General features: G+C 38.0%; 1 long non-coding RNA gene across 1 annotated transcript; it reads right to left on the reverse strand.

The window, feature by feature from the left end:
• Positions 1-2,091: 2,091 nt before the first annotated feature.
• Positions 2,092-15,894, reverse strand: LOC132642615 (uncharacterized). The gene is made up of 2 exons (XR_009583273.1): positions 15,203-15,894; positions 2,092-2,329 (listed from the first exon to the last, which is right to left on the reverse strand). It is a non-coding gene; the product is annotated as an uncharacterized LOC132642615 (long non-coding RNA).
• Between the last annotated feature and the right edge of the window lie 791 nt (positions 15,895-16,685).

The raw sequence follows: 16,685 nt of genomic DNA on the forward strand, positions 1-16,685 counted from the left end.
CAATACACCCTTCCCTATATAAAACCGAATCAAAATTCAAACACCTCCGTTGTCTCTTTTGTTGATCAAACACCTCCATAGTCTATTTTCTTGATCAAACTCCACCATTATCTTTTTTCTTGATCAAAACACCCAAAATGTCTCAGCTATCCGAAACATCTCAACCACAAGATCCCATCATTAGTTTCTACAGTGAATACACTATCTTGAAGACATCACACACCCCCAAAGAACCCAGGTCGCAGATTCTTTAATTGTGCAGTTGGAACTGTAAGTTTTTAATTCAAAATGCATGCGTTTTTTATATGGTTTCAGGACAAAAAACTCTAATTGATTGTTGTTTGTTTCTGGATTATGGTGGTTGCGACTAGTTCAGGTTTATAATCCACACCCTAACAAAACACCAAGAAAATTTCAAATGAGCCTAGGACCTAGTAGGAGCCCAGGTGGACCTGAGACACCAACATCAAAAGGCTTAACCAAATCTAAACTGCAAAATAGGCTCAGAGAATCTTTAGAGAACGAGGAATTACTTCAGTCGTTGTTTAGAGAATCTGAAGAAAAGAAGAATCACTTGAAAGTTATGTTGGGAGAAGCTGAAATTGAGAGGGATGAAGTAAAACAGAGGTTGATGGTGGCTGAAGAGAAAGAGAATAGACTAACGATGCTTTTGTATGGTTTATTAGTGGTGTTTGCTATATGGCAATATGTAATAGGGTTGTAGTGGGACTGGGTATTTCCTTTTGGCGTATGAAGAATTTTGGATAATATGAAGCGGGTTTTATTTATATGAAAAATATATGTGTTTGTCCTCAAGCGTTGTAACATCTGTATTGAGTTTGTGTATAAACTTTATTCATGATTCGATAATAGTATATATTGTTACGGTTGGCATTTTGCGGGCGGGGTTAGCGCTCAGAAAGCTTCTTCGAACTTGTTGGTGCTCTTTCGGACTTTGTTTTAAAAGAGTCGCCACCTAATTTTTAGGAAATTAGGAAAACCAGTGGTGAAGAGTTTATTCAAACACCGTGAAAAAACCTTCATAATCTTAAGGGTTCTGGTAATCCCCTAGGAAAGATGTTAGTACCCTAGTATTAAGGATCTGTACTATACGGTTGACCTTCGAATTCCAATGCATGAGTATTTGCATGAACTGCTTATTAAGTGTTTAATTTCCGCATTTAAAAGTATTGTCATTTGTTGCATATCATTTGATTTTGGAAAAAATTGAATATATTCCCCTTATATATGGGTACTTTAGGTTCGGATTTATAATATTCGGATAAGAATAAACTCCTTTTACGCCTAAGGATAGTATATATTTTATTTGTAAAGAACGAATACAAAATATTTTTTTGGTTTTTGCAAGGTATACATAGGTAAGTATATATCCTCTTTGTTCATGCTTAATCCATACTTGGTCTCGAGTCAACTTACACTACGTTAGAATGTCTCACTTAAAACCTTTATAATCATGAATGTATTCCAACTTCTATTTTTGAAATCGTTTTAACTTACAAAATAGTCTAACTATGTTTATTTGGCATTTTTTCAGACAAGTGTGTAAAGAAGAAATAAAATTTATACTTCAACTAGGCTTGGGCCAAATCGTGACTTCATAAACGAATTTTCAATTTTTTTGGGCTTCAACCCAGGCCTGTTATCCCATCTTCTGAAAATTCCATTTGGGCTGGGTCCATCAATTAGTATTTCTGGAGGAAAACTTAGTGAGCTTTTGGCCCAAAATTTATCAATTTTATTATTGGGACTTGGCTCTAAAAACGCAAGTTCTGGTGGGCTTTGACTCCCAAAATCTGGTTTTATTTGACCCAAAATCATTCCATATTAATCCTTTTTCCAAATCCAGCATTTTTAGTTTTGTAAACGTACCTCTATTATTTTATTTTTTTAATAAAATCCAACTTAGTTCGTCTAGAAAAGAAAGTCAGGACCATGGATTCTTTTTGAAATCTTTTGGTTATTTTTTGAACTCGTTTGATTATTCTTCAAGTCTTAAAAACCATTTGAAAATTGTTTGCAGACTTAGAGGTCTACTAAACGACATAAGCACCGTTATCCTAAGACGACTAGTTCAAACCATAATTGATTCCAATATCATGTGAGTTTTTACAAGCTGTTTACACACAATGTTTAATTAAAACAAATAAAATGACATCAAAACAGATAAAGAGAAAGATAGATTTGAGGTGTACCAAACTCCAAATTGGCCATTTTCACCCATGCCTTGGCCTTCTATATATTTATAATACTTGCTTCCTTTTTCCTTGCATCGGACTCGATCGCATCATGAAAGAAACGCCTGTAGGGCCTTTGGTCCAACAGATGGGTTTTATGTCGACCCAAATGGCCATGCAGTGGAGGAGGGAGATAGAACAAAGGAAACCCGGTTAGAAAATATACACGCTGATCTTATCATTAATGTATACATACAACGTATAGAAGAAAAGGAAAGAAGCATATTATGACCTGTTTTTGCACTACTGGAATGGGCCAAGCCCAAACACCTTCCAAATTCTAGATTTTGACAAGTATTCAAGCCAAAGAGTATTCTACTCCCTTATACTTACTTAATTATGCCAAAATATCCTCATATACAAATGGTATACCGCTGATATACGCAGGTGATGTGTGTATCAAGCACATATCTCAAGTATAGTCCTCTTATATTCACTTTGCCATCCCTAATTGTTTCACTAGTATCAATGTATATCACTACATATATGTGTATACTCAATCTAAACTTTACACTTGTTTTAGTTATCAATATCCTAATCATCTTGCAATCTTTAGACAACAATATCAATCCTAAACTAAGGCATACTTAAACTCAAACTACTCAAGTCAAACACATAGGTAAGCTATTATCAAATGGCAAACTTTTACACCTCGGAAAATTCCCCACTTACGTACAGTGAATAGACTAACAAAGAATACGAGTATTAGATATTTTAATAAGAAAGGAATGACGTTTGATGACCCTAATTACGATTTCAAAGGCAATTGAGATAAGAGGAGAAAGTTTGCCGAAAGAAGGCAGGGCATACGATGTGTATCAGAAGAAATTACGAGTAACGAGTTAATGATGACTAAATGATGCTTATGAGAAGAGTTATAACGTCTCTTAGATCGTTAATGAGGTGATAAACAAGTGCTAAGAAGGTTCCTTATGGATTGGAGATCAAATGAAGTGACAAGAAAAAGATCAACGAAAAGGTGAGTTATACGGTCGATTATACGGACTGTATAATGTTATACGGCCCATATAATGGACCGTAGGAGTGTCACAGAATGAAGTTGTTGAGGTGGTGATTCCACGGACACTTATACGGACCGTATAAAATTATACGGCCCGTATAATGTGCCGTTAAACTGATACAGAATGGATGGTCACTGAAGCAGTTTTACGGTCACTTATACGGACCGTATAAATTTATACGGACCGTATAAGTGTCCGTATAATGACGTCGGGACAGATTTCAAGTTTTAAATAAGAGACCCAATCACATTTATTTCATTTCATTTTTCTTCTCCACAACTCCAGAATTCTCTAGAACTTTCCAAACCCTTCATATACAAGAATCCAAGTGAAATTGAAGATCAACTTCATCAACCAACAAAAATCAAGAGTATGAAGCACATTAAAGTCATCTAAGCCATGAAATTTCAAGAGAAGTGAACTAGGGTTTGGTGCAAAAAGAGTAATACCACTCAAAGCTTATTCCTACACCATCTAAGGTAAGATTCGTGGTATTTAAATGTTATTTAAAGTAATTGAAAGTTGAAACAATTGGATTGTAGAAGATATATGAAGTGGGTCATGAATGAGTGAATAGTGTCATGGTTGAATAGTAGTTTGGAATGAATCATGAATATGGATATGTTGTGATTGTAAGTAGATTATGAATGACATTTTGAACATGGAATGAGCATTATACGTGCAAGAACGTAATAGTGAATTATGACCATGATTATGGGGAAATTGAAGTGAAATTGTGAAATGTGGACAATGTAGATAAATGATGATTGTTATTTATGATATTATGAATGATGTTACGGATGTTTGGGAGTTGATATAGAATATGGAGGAAGTTGTATAAACAAAGGAAATGCTGCCCAATTTTCTTTAACATTAGTAAGCATGTTCTTATAATCGCTTAGCTAATGTTAATGCGACTTCTCTTGAAGGTAGAAACGTGGGCATCAAAGGAGAACAAGCAAGAGATAGATTAGTTAAACGTAAAAGGTATGTGAGGCTAGTCCTTTCTTTCTATGGCATGAATCCGATGGTATGATTCTTCTTTCTTCACCATGAATCTCCTACATTCCGGAAAGCCAATAGTCCATGTTCATGAATAGCTATATGAGATAAGAAATATGTTACGAGCCCAATAATGATGATGATAAGCTTGAGTCTAAAGATTCCAGAATTCATGATATGATGTTCCTATAAAGTTAATGCTATTGGTTGTCGTACGCACTCACCTTATGTGCTATTTCCTTCAAGGTGAGGCAGAATACCGTTGAGCTAATGATCTCATTATTGTATACACTCACCTTATACATATGTTCTCTTCAAGGTGAGGCAGAATACAATTAAGTTAAGGATGTCAGTTATTGTATACACTCACCTTATATACTATTTCCTTCAAGGTGAGGCAGGATATATATAGATGTCCATAATAGAATCGGGGGTTCACGACCTTATGTCACCTCAATAAAGAATAGCTATCTTGGAGTTATTATACATGCAGTATGATGAGTATATGTTGATGATATTACACCGTACCTATATGGACGGGCAGATATACACACCACTATAGTGGGCAGCTTATACCCCGGACGCGGGAGGCCTGGACGCAGGTTATACATTATCACACCGTACCTACATGGACGGGAAGCTTACACATTATTGCATACATTATATGATGATGATTATGAGTAAGTCAGCATGTGTCGTTTCTTTTATAAGTGACAGTCATATACAGTTGGTCCTTATTGGTGCTTTCACTATCTCATTGGCGTATCTTTATTGTTTATGCCTCTCATACTCAGTACAATGTTCGTACTGACGTCCGTTTTCTTTGGACGCTTTGTTCATGCCCACAGGTAGACAGGGAGGTGATCCTGATCCAGACTCATAGGAGCCAGCAGCTGATTTGAGAGCACTCCATTGTTCGGAGGTGCTTGTGATTATTATTTTGTGTACATGTATAATTTGGGCATGACGGGGTCCTGTCCCGTCCTTATGTCTAGTACTCTAGTAGAGGCTCGTAGATACGCAGTGTGGGTTATATGGTCTCACGAGGTTACTACTGAATATATGTATATATGTGCATATTATCATTTTGACAGCCAAGTGGCTTAACTATATAAAAGTATTTATGTTCTCAAAGGAAAAATGAATTTTCTTATGATTGAGTATGAATTTGGTAAAAGAATGTTTAATAAGTATGATGAGTAGTAGAAAGAGTGGTGCTAGGTGGTTAGCCCCGGGTACCCGTCACGGCCCCTAGTCGGGTCGTGACAAAAGTTGTATTAGAGCAGTTCAGTCCTAGGAAGTGTCTGCGAGCCGTGTCCAGTAGAGTCTTGTTTCTGGTGTGTTGTGCGCCACACTAATAAACAAGAGGCTACAGGGCATTTAGGAAAAAAATGACCATCTTTCTTCTTATGAGATCGTGCGATAGAGCCGTGTATAAGATTTTATCCTCCCTAATAGTGTGTTGTAATTTCAGAAATGCTGCCAAAGGGAAAGGCTAAAGCCGCCCAGAAGGGCAAGACTACGATGAAAAGACGGCCAGAAAGAGAGCCGCCAATGAATGTAGATGAGGGTGAATCACATAATGAGGCTCCATCTAATGCTTCTTTTACTCCACCTGTTACCGAGGAACAAGAAGGGGCTTCAGCTCCAGCTCCAACTCCTATGCCTCCAGTTCCTCCACCGGCTACTTCGGATCAACAAATGACCGAAGCTATTCACTTATTGACACAGTTGGTTGCCGCCCAGGCACAGCGGCAGAATGCGAGCCCAAGTGATCGGTCAGCTAGTACCAGAGCCCGTGATTTTATGAGTCTGAATCCTCCGGAGTTTTTCGGGTCAAAGCCGGATGAAGACCTGCAAGGTTTCGTTGATGAGATGTTGAGGACATTGAAGATTATTCATGCCTCCGAGACTGAATCTGTGGAGTTGGCATCTTATAGACTTCGAGATGTGGCGGTATTGTGGTATAATAATTGGCTAGCATCGAGAAAAGAGAATGCGCCTCCTCCCGTTTGGCAAGAATTCGTAGATGCTTTCATTCGCCATTATTTGCCACCCGAGGTCCGCCGAGCTAGAGCGGATAGGTTTCTAAATTTGAAGAAAGGAAATATTAGTGCCCGGGAGTATAACCTGCAATTTAATGCTTTGGCTAGATATGCCCCGACTATGGTGGCCGACATGGGATATCGGGTACATAGATTTGTGAGTGGCTTAGGCCACATTTGTTCAAGGACTGTTTGACGGCTTCGTTGCAATATGGGATGGATATTTCCCGAATACAAGCCCATGCCCAAAATTTAGAAGGACAACGACCGCAACCACATAGAAGGCAAAGAAAAAGGGCTAGATCTATGGGGACAGGCAGTGTTTATAGAGGGGGATCAAGGCAGACACATTCTAGGTACTCAGGCCAGTCAATGACTAGTGCACCTCCGCGATTCACAGGTAGGAGATTTGATCGCTTCTTTCGTTCAGGACAGGGTCAGAGTTCGAGGGCCCCAGATTCTCAGTTTGGGGTAGATTATAGCCAGGGAAGACCCCCCGTACCGCAATGCAACCAGTGCGGTAGATTACATTCTGGACGATGTCGCCAAGGTTCGGATGCTTGCTATGCCTGCTGCCGGGTTGGGCATATGATGCGAGATTGCCCGTCGATGAGTGGTAGAGTTTGGGTTCAGCCCACAGGATCAGTGGCTGGTTCTTCTTCGGTGCACCCGGTAGGGCAGACTTCTCAGATTCCAGCAGGCCGAGGTAGAGGCCGAGGGGGAGCATCTACTTCAGGTGCCACTCAGCCCCACATTTATGCTTTAGCCGGTCGACAGGATCTCGAGTCCTCCCCAGATGTGGTTACAGGTACATTGTCCATGTTTTCCCATGATGTGTATGCATTGATAGATCCGGGTTCTACATTCTCTTATATTACTCGGTATGTTGCTGGTCGTATTGGGGTGAAACCCGAGCCAATTAAGCCCTTTGAGGTATCTACTCCGGTTGGTGATCCCGTGATAGCTAGACAAGTATACAAAGATTGTGTAATTGTGATATGTGACCGCCAGACTAAAGCTGATTTAGTTGAGCTGGAAATGTTAGATTTCGATGTAATTATGGGTATGGATTGGTTGGCCTCGTGCTATGCTAATGTTGATTGCCGATTGAAAGTAGTTCGATTCCAATTTCTGGGAAAGCCCGTGCTTGAATGGAAGGGTAATACAGCATCTCCGAGAGGTAGGTTTATTTCCTACCTTAAGGCAAGGAAGATGATAGCTAAAGGCTATATTTATCACCTAGTCCGAGTTCATGATACCGAAGCAACGTCGCCAACTTTCCAATCTGTTCCGGTAGTGAATGAATTTCTAGACGAACTTCCAGGCCTTCCTCCAGAAAGAGAAATTGACTTCGCTATTGATGTGTTGCCGGATACCAAGCCTATTTCCATTCCTCCTTATCGGATGGCTCCGACAGAATTGAAAGAGCGAAAGGCACAGTTGAAAGATTTGCTTGAGAAGGGGTTTATTAGACCCAGTTCATCACCGTGGGGAGCACCAGTCTTGTTCGTGAGGAAGAAAGACGGTTCCCTACGAATGTGCATCGACTATAGACAGTTGAACAAGGTGACGATAAAGAACAAATATCCTCTCCTAAGAATTGATGATTTGTTTGATCAACTACAGGGTGCCAAGTGGTTCTCTAAAATAGACTTGAGGTCGGGTTATCATCAAGTGAGAGTTAGAGAAGCAGATATTCCCAAAACAGCTTTCAGAACAAGATATGACCACTATGAATTCCAGGTGATGTCATTTGGATTGACTAATGCTCCGGCAGTGTTCATGAATTTGATGAATAATGTATTCCGGCCACTCTTGGATTTATTCGTGATAGTATTCATTGATGATATTCTGGTATATTCTCGCACAGAATCAGAACATGCCGATCATTTACGAATTGTTCTTGGAATTCTTCGAGCCCGAGAATTGTATGCGAAATTTTCAAAGTGTGAGTTTTGGCTGAATTCTGTAACATTTCTGGGCCATGTTATTTCGGATGATGGTATTCGAGTTGACACTCAGAAAATTCAAACTGTAAAGACTTGGCCAAGGCCTACGACGCCTACAGAAGTCCGTAGTTTTCTGGGATTAGCAGGTTATTATAGAAGATTCGTAGAGGGATTTTCCTCCATTTCAGCCCCATTGACGAAATTAACCCAGAAGTCAGCTAAATTTCTGTGGAATGATGCTTGTGAGCGCAGCTTCTAAGAGTTGAAGGGCAGATTAACCTCAGCTCCAGTTTTAACACTTCCGGCGTTGGGTTAGGATGCGTGTTAATGCTGCGCGGTAGAGTTATTGCATATACTTCGAGACAGCTGCGGAAACATGGGAAGAACTATCCAATCCATGATCTCGAATTAGCTGCAGTTATTCATGCATTGAAAATGTGGAGACATTACTTGTACGGTGTGCATGTCGATATTTATACGGATCACAAGTGCCTTCAATACATTTTCAAACAAAAAGAGTTAAATCTGCAGCAGAGGCGGTGGTTAGAGTTATTGAAAGATTACGATGTGAATATTTTGTACCACCTCGAAAAAGCGAATGTAGTAGCCGATGCGCTTAGCCGCCAATCCATGGGTAGCCTATGTGAAGTTCCACCGGAAAAGAAAGAAATGGCTCATGAGCTTCACCAGCTAGCTAATCTTGGAGTACGTCTAATCGATTCAGGTAGTGCAGGAGTTAGTGTTAATGATCTCACAAATTCATCCCTAAATATGGAAGTAAAAGAGCGCCAGTATGAAGATCCTCAATTGTGCCATTACAGAGATAAATCTCATGGAAAAGAGAAGTCCCCATTTGATGTTTCCATTGATGGAATTCTCAGATACCGAGGCAGGTTGTGTGTGCCGATTGTGGCAGAATTGCGCCGACGGATTCTAGAAGAAGCCCATTATTCTCGTTATTCTATTCACCCAGGTGCAACAAAGATGTATCATGATCTCAAATTGATATATTGGTGGGATGGCATGAAGAGAGACATAGCAGAATTTGTAGCGCAATGTCCAAATTGCCAACAAGTAAAGATCGAACATAAAAAACCAGGAGGATTACTGCAAGCAATGGAAATCCCTACTTGGAAATAGGAAGTGATCAATATGGATTTTATTGTAGGGTTACCTCGTTCACGAGGCAAGTATGATTCCATATGGGTGATCGTGGACAGACTTACGAAAGCAGCTCATCTTCTCCCTGTCAAAACCACATACTCGGCTGAAGATTATGCAAGGTTGTATATCAAGGAGATTGTGCGACTCCATGGTATTCCACTATCCATTATCACAGATAGAGGAGCACAATTTATAGCCAAGTTCTGGAAGTCTTTTCAAGAAGGTCTAGGTACCCAAGTGAAGCTTAGCACGACATTTCATCCGCAGACAGATGGGCAAGCCGAATGTACTATTTAGACTTTGGAAGATATGCTAAGAGAATGTGTTCTGTACTTTGGTGGTAGCTGGGATGACCATTTACCTCTGATTGAGTTCGCATATAATAATAGCTATCATTCGAGTATCCAAATGGCTCCGTACGAAGCTCTATATGGAAGGACGTACAGGTCTCCAATTTGATGGTTTGAAATAGGAGAAGTACAGTTGATAGGCCCAGAATTGATTCAGCAAGTGGTAGAAAAGGTCAAAGCGATTCGAGATCGATTGTTGACAGCACAAAGTTGCCAAAAGTCTTATGCAGACAATCGCCGGCGAGACTTGGAATTTCAGGTTGATGATTGGGTATTTTTGAAAGTGTCGCTAATGAAAGGGGTGATGAGGTTTGGCAAGAAAGGAAAGTTAAGTCCTAGATACATTGTACCCTATAAAATTATCCGCAAGGTGGGTCATGTAGCCTATGAATTGGACTTGCCTTCATAGCTTGAATCGGTTCATCCAGTTTTCCACATCTCGATGCTCCGCAAGTGTGTTGGATATCCCACGAAAATTGTTCCAATAGGTGATGTGCAAGTGACAGAGAGGCTAGCATATGAAGAGGTGCCCATTGCCATCTTAGATAGGCAAGTACGAAGACTTCGAAATAAGGAAGTAGCTTCAGTCAAAGTCTTATGGCGAAACAACAACCGAGAAGAAATGACTTGGGAGGCGGAAGAGAAAATGAAATCCACATATCCGCACTTATTCCAACCCCCAGGAGAGGTTCAAAATGAAACACTAACATTATAAGGTATGTATGTTTTCTTTTCATGCTTTTGGTCGTGTGTGGCCAATTTATGTTGCTATTATGTTGTGGCCCTGTGAGGCAATGATATTATGGGTTGTTGTGACAGGATGGTAGTGCCATATTACAGGGGAAACTCAGGAAAAAATTTCGTAGAATTCCCGAGAGCTTAACATTCGAGGACGAATGTTCCAAAAGGGGGGAAGAATGTTACACCTCGAAAAATTCCCCATTTACGTACAGTGAACTAACGAAGAATACAAGTATTTGATATTTTAATAAGAAAGGAATGACGTTAGAAGACCCTAATTATGATTTCAAAGGCAATTGAGATAAGAGGAGAAAGTTTGCCGAGAGAAGGCAGGGCATACGATATGTATCGGAAGAAATTATGAGTAATGAGTTAATGATGACTAAATGGTGCTTAGGAGAAGAGTTATAACGTCTCTTAGATCATTAATGAGGTGATAAACAAGTGCTAAGAAGGTTCCTTATGGATTGGAGATCAAATGAAGTGACAAGAAAAAGATCAATGAAAAGGTGAGTTATACGGTCGATTATACGGACTGTATAATGTTATACGGCCCGTATAATGGACCGTAGGAGTGTCACAGAATGAAGTTGTTGAGGTGGTGATTCCACGGTCACTTATACGGACCGTATAAAATTATACGGCCCGTATAATGTGCTGTTAAACTGACACAGAATGGATGGTCACTGAAGCAGTTTTACGGTCACTTATATGGACCGTATAAATTTATACGGACCGTAGAAGTGTTCGTATAATGACGTCGGGACAGATTTCAAGTTTTAAATAAGAGACCCAATCACATTTATTTCATTTCATTTTTCTTCTCCACAACTCAAGAATTCTCTAGAACTTTCCAAACCCTTCATATACAAGAATCCAAGTGAAATTGAAGATCAACTTCATCAACCAACAAAAATCAAGAGTGTGAAGCACATTAAAGTCATCTAAGCCATGAAATTTCAAGAGAAGTGAACTAGGGTTTTGGTACAAGAAGAGGAATACCACTCAAAGCTTATTCCTACACCATCTAAGATAAGATTCATGGTATTTACATGTTATTTAAAGTAATTGAAAGTTGAAACAATTGGATTGTAGAAGATATATGAAGTGGGTCATGAATGAGTGAATAGTGTCATGGTTGAATAGTAGTTTGGAATGAATCATGAATATGGATATGTTGTGATTGTAAGTAGATTATGAATGACATTTAAAACATGGAATGAGCATTATATGTGCAAGAACGTAATAGTGAATTATGACCATGATTATGGGAAAATTGAAGTGAAATTGTGAAATGTGGATAATGTAGATAAATGATGATTGTTATTTATAATATTATGAATGATGTTACGGATGTTTGGGAGTTGATATGGAATATGGAGGAAGTTGTATAAACGAAGGAAATGCTGCCCAATTTTCTTTAACTTTAGTAAGCACATTCTTATAATCGCTTAGCTAATGTTAATGCGACTTCTCTTGAAGGTAGAAACGTGGGCATCAAAGGAGAACAAGCAAGAGATAGATTAGTTAAACGTAAAAGGTATGTGAGGCTAGTCCTTTCTTTCTATGGCATGAATCCGATGGTATGATTCTTCTTTCTTCACCATGAATCTCCTACATTCCGGAAAGCCAATAGTCCATGTTCATGAATCGCTATATGAGATAAGAAATATGTTACGAGCCCAAATAATGATGATGATAAGCTTGAGTCTAAAGATTCCAGAGTTCATGATATGATGTTCCTATAAAGTTAATGCTATTGGTTGTCGTACACACTCACCTTATGTGCTATTTCCTTCAAGGTGAGGCAGAATACCGTTGAGCTAATGATCTCACTATTGTATTCACTCACCTTATACATATGTTCTCTTCAAGGTGAGGCAGAATACTATTAAGTTAAGGATGTCAGTTATTGTATACACTCACCTTATATACTATTTCCTTCAAGGTGAGGCAGGATATTTATAGATGTCCATAATAGAATCAGGGGTTCACGACCTTATGTCACCTCGATAAAGCATAGCTATCTTGGAGTTATTATACATGCATTATGATGAGTATATGTTGATGATATTACACCGTACCTATATGGACGGGCAGATATACACACCACTATAGTGGGTAGCTTATACCCCGGACGCGGGAGGCCTGGACGCAGGTTATACATTATCACACCGTACCTACATGGACGGGCGACTTATATATTATTGCATACATGATATGATGATGATTATGAGTAAGTCAGCATATGTCATTTCTTTTATAAGTGACAGTCATATATAGTTGGTCCTTATTGATGCTTTCACTATCTCATTGGCGTATCTTTATTGTTTATGCCTCTCATACTCAGTACAATGTTCGTACTGAAGTCCGTTTTATTTGGAAGCTGTGTTCATGCCCACAGGTAGACAGGGAGGTGATCCTGATCCAGAATCATAGGAGCCAGCAGCTGATTTGAGAGCACTCCATTGTTCGGAGGTGCTTGTGATTATTCTTTTGTGCACATGTATAATTTGGGCATGACGGGGTCCTGTCCCGTCCTTATGTTTAGCACTCCAGTAGAGGCTCGTAGATATGTAGTGTGGGTTATATGGTCTCACGAGATTACTACTGAATATATGTATATATGCGTATGTTATGATTTTGACAGCCGAGAGGCTTATGTATATAAAAGTATTTGTGTTCTCAAAGGAAAAATGAATTTTCTTATGATTGAGTATGAATTTGGTAAAAGAATGTTTAATAAGTATGATGAGTAGTAGAACGAGTGGTGCTCGGTGGTTAGCCGCGGGTACCCGTCACTGCCCCTAGTTGGGTCGTGACACAAACATAGGGAGTCAACCTATGCTCCTCAACTACTCATAATTCTGGACAATGTCAAATGGAAGGTGAATATTCACTGAATGAGTCAAACCCAAACAAGGAGAAAACAAAAGCCATGGCAAAGAGCTCATCATATCAATAGATCACAGAGAGTATGAAGCTTACAATTAAACAAGCAGATATACCACAAACAAGTTAGGATTTTAACAAGTTCAAGAGACTGTAGACAATACAGGGATGACCCCTTTAGGCTTCAGTTAAACTCAATAGCATAGGAGAAAGTATACAGAAAAGATACACAGGATACATATACACTATGACTTAGGTGAGATGAAAGAAAGAAAAGAAACAACTGTGAGAAACAACTGTGACATCCAGTTTCAACTAGATTTTTAAAGAGGGGGATAACAAAAGGTATTCAAATAGATCTAATGCCTTACACTTAACATTTTATTTAAAAGTAAAAATTTTCAGATTTCAACCTATCTAATTTTTTTCCTTATTTTGGGAATCAGTGATCCTAGGTGGGCAGTTCCTCTCCTTTAACTGTGCTAGCCATATTTTATCACTTAGCAAATTCATTTTATTACAACCTTTGATCCAATAACAAAAATAGCAATCCAAAGGCATGAACATGACCAAACACACATCCCATAGACCCAAAGGCATGCCATGGCACCTTTTATTTAGGGGAAAGATACTATGAACCAAGTTATACTTGACTCTTCTCAATCACCATCCTAAGGTGCCTTTAAAAGTCTTACCAAGCCAAGTGACTTATGGTTTGGCATGTACACACAAGTGGCTTGATATTCTTATAATCCAACCAAGTCAAATTCCTAGTCAGTGACAACAAACTGGCCTTGCAGTTAGCTGAGTCTAGAAATTTAGTCATGAGATGCTTTTTAATCCTTTGGCCATCACAGAGTCCCCATAGGCTATCATGGTCTATTTGAAGTTGATTTTAACATGAAGAAAACAAGCCAAGACAGTTTTGGTAAGATAGGGGAGCTGACAGATAAGATAAACAACAACATACTCCCAGTAAAATACCATTATAGACTTGCCAACAAGTTATCAAACAGGTTCAATATACACTTAGTTCAATGATCCAAAGTGATCATTGACAGTCTATTAAAAATAAGGTTACATCAATCAAGTTGGTAGTACAAACAGATCCTAAAAGAGCTTCTCTAAATCATGTATTCAAGGCAAAAAGATTTGGCAAGATAATTGCATATCCAGAATCCCAGGCAGCTAAGCTAACCCTCATTTTAACTAACAAACATCTTGTCCTGAAAATAACTAGACATTTATAATGTTTACTGATCTTGTTTTAAAATATGTCATGATTTCACACATCAATTACCCCATCACTTCAAATTATTTTAAGCAAAACAGGACTTTAAACATCAGCTTCAGCCTTCCTTTTTTGTTTTTTTGTTTAACTTAGTCCAGAAACCTCTTGATCATCTTACTTTTATCTTACCCTATGTGATCATGGTTTTAATAAGTAAAACAAAAGAACAGGTTAACACATACTGACCATAAATGATAAACTTGAATCAATCCTTCAAGAACAACAGACAACCAAGCAAACCTTAAGCTATACCATTAAGTACAGATACACCTTTCTACATTGATCATTTGAACAAAATATAATATGGAAATAAGTAAAACACAGTTGTGTTAGCATCTTAAAATAAACACAGAACACTTCATTGCATCAAACTAACAACATAACTAATCCACATCATCAACGCAATATCAGACTAAACAGCACATGATTAAACTATTTTTTAAACTAAGCAAGAAATTAAAGTAAAAGCAGTGACAAGATAAAAAAATTACCTTTTTGGGGTGCAACCGGAGAAAGAATGGGCTTGGAGCCTTCTTTGCGCTTCCAAAATCAAGCTCAGCCGAACACACACAACAAAAAGAAATTAAAATTTTGAAACTAGAGAACTTAACTCTTAAAAGCGAAGTTTTAAAATTTTGACTAGGAAAGCCTTAATCTCAAGTTTTATTACTTAAAATTTGGGGCTTTTCGCATCTGTTCCCTTTTTTTCAACTTGGAGATATAGAACCCCAAAATTGTAAAGAAACTTAAGAGTACCGATGTGGGACAAACAGATCTCTTCATACATTAACCTTTGTAAACAAAACCTATGGTATAGATCAACCTAGATCAACAATGAATGGCTCGATTTGAGCCTTGTTTTCTTCGATCCAACTGATTCACTCCTGACCAATGAGATTTGAGTTTGAGTAAATATAAACAAAATACAACAATAGAAATTTAGAGAATCGCATGTTTGACTTAAAATTTAAAAGAAAAGGTAAAAAGAGAAGGGTTATTATCGTGTTTGGTGTGAGAGAAGCGGATTTGAAGTAGAAACATTAATTGTTTCACTCAAATGGTTATGCAAAAGCTGTGCAACCTTTGTGTCCTTTGTGAAAATACCATTTTTGGCAAGAGAGAGTGTAGGTGGCGGCTTCAGGGTTTGCAAGGAAAGGGAAAGAGAGAGAGAAAAGGGGTGAGGATTGCGAGTTACAAAGAAATGAGGATGGCCATTTCACGTGTATATATATATATATATATATATCTATATATATATGTATATTTAATGTATATACACGTATAAAGGGTAAGGTGGGTAAATTGAATAAGTTTAAAATGGTTGATTATTAACCATACTATTCCAATTATAACCTAATTAAGACATAATTCTGATTAATTGATTTAAAATCGGCTAGTTACGTAAATGGGTTCAACTTTGCAAATACAACCTTAATTGATTTTAATCTAATTGATTATTTCAATTATGGCCCTATTTGGCTTAACTAGCTAATTAAAGTTAAATTACACTAATGAGCTCAATTAATTTGAGCCAAATGAATTTGTCCATTTCAATTAAGGCCATAAAAAGGCTAATTTTGCATAATTAACCCCAATTGCTTTAACCGTGAATTGATTAATTCAATTGTGGCCATAACTAAAACAATTAAAAATAAATTTGCAATAATGTCCCTCCTATTGACTAATCAATCTAATTAAATACTAAATAAGTTCACTAATTTAAATCAATTATGCAAGCACACATTTTTAAAGTTGCGGAGTAGAATGGTCAATTCTTTTAATTAATCATATTCATTGGATTTAAAGAGAATAAATCATTTGGTAATTGGTCTTTTTGACAAATTAGCAATTAAGTGAATAATTATTCAAAAAATTGTTTTGCCATTGATTAATCCCAACAAAATATTTCATAAATGTCATAAAATTCCAATTAATTCCTAAATAATTTATAATGCATAAAAATCACTTTATCAA

The sequence above is a fragment of the Lycium barbarum genome, chromosome 5, assembly GCF_019175385.1.
Source record: "Lycium barbarum isolate Lr01 chromosome 5, ASM1917538v2, whole genome shotgun sequence".
In the NCBI taxonomy this organism is placed as follows: domain Eukaryota; kingdom Viridiplantae; phylum Streptophyta; class Magnoliopsida; order Solanales; family Solanaceae; genus Lycium; species Lycium barbarum.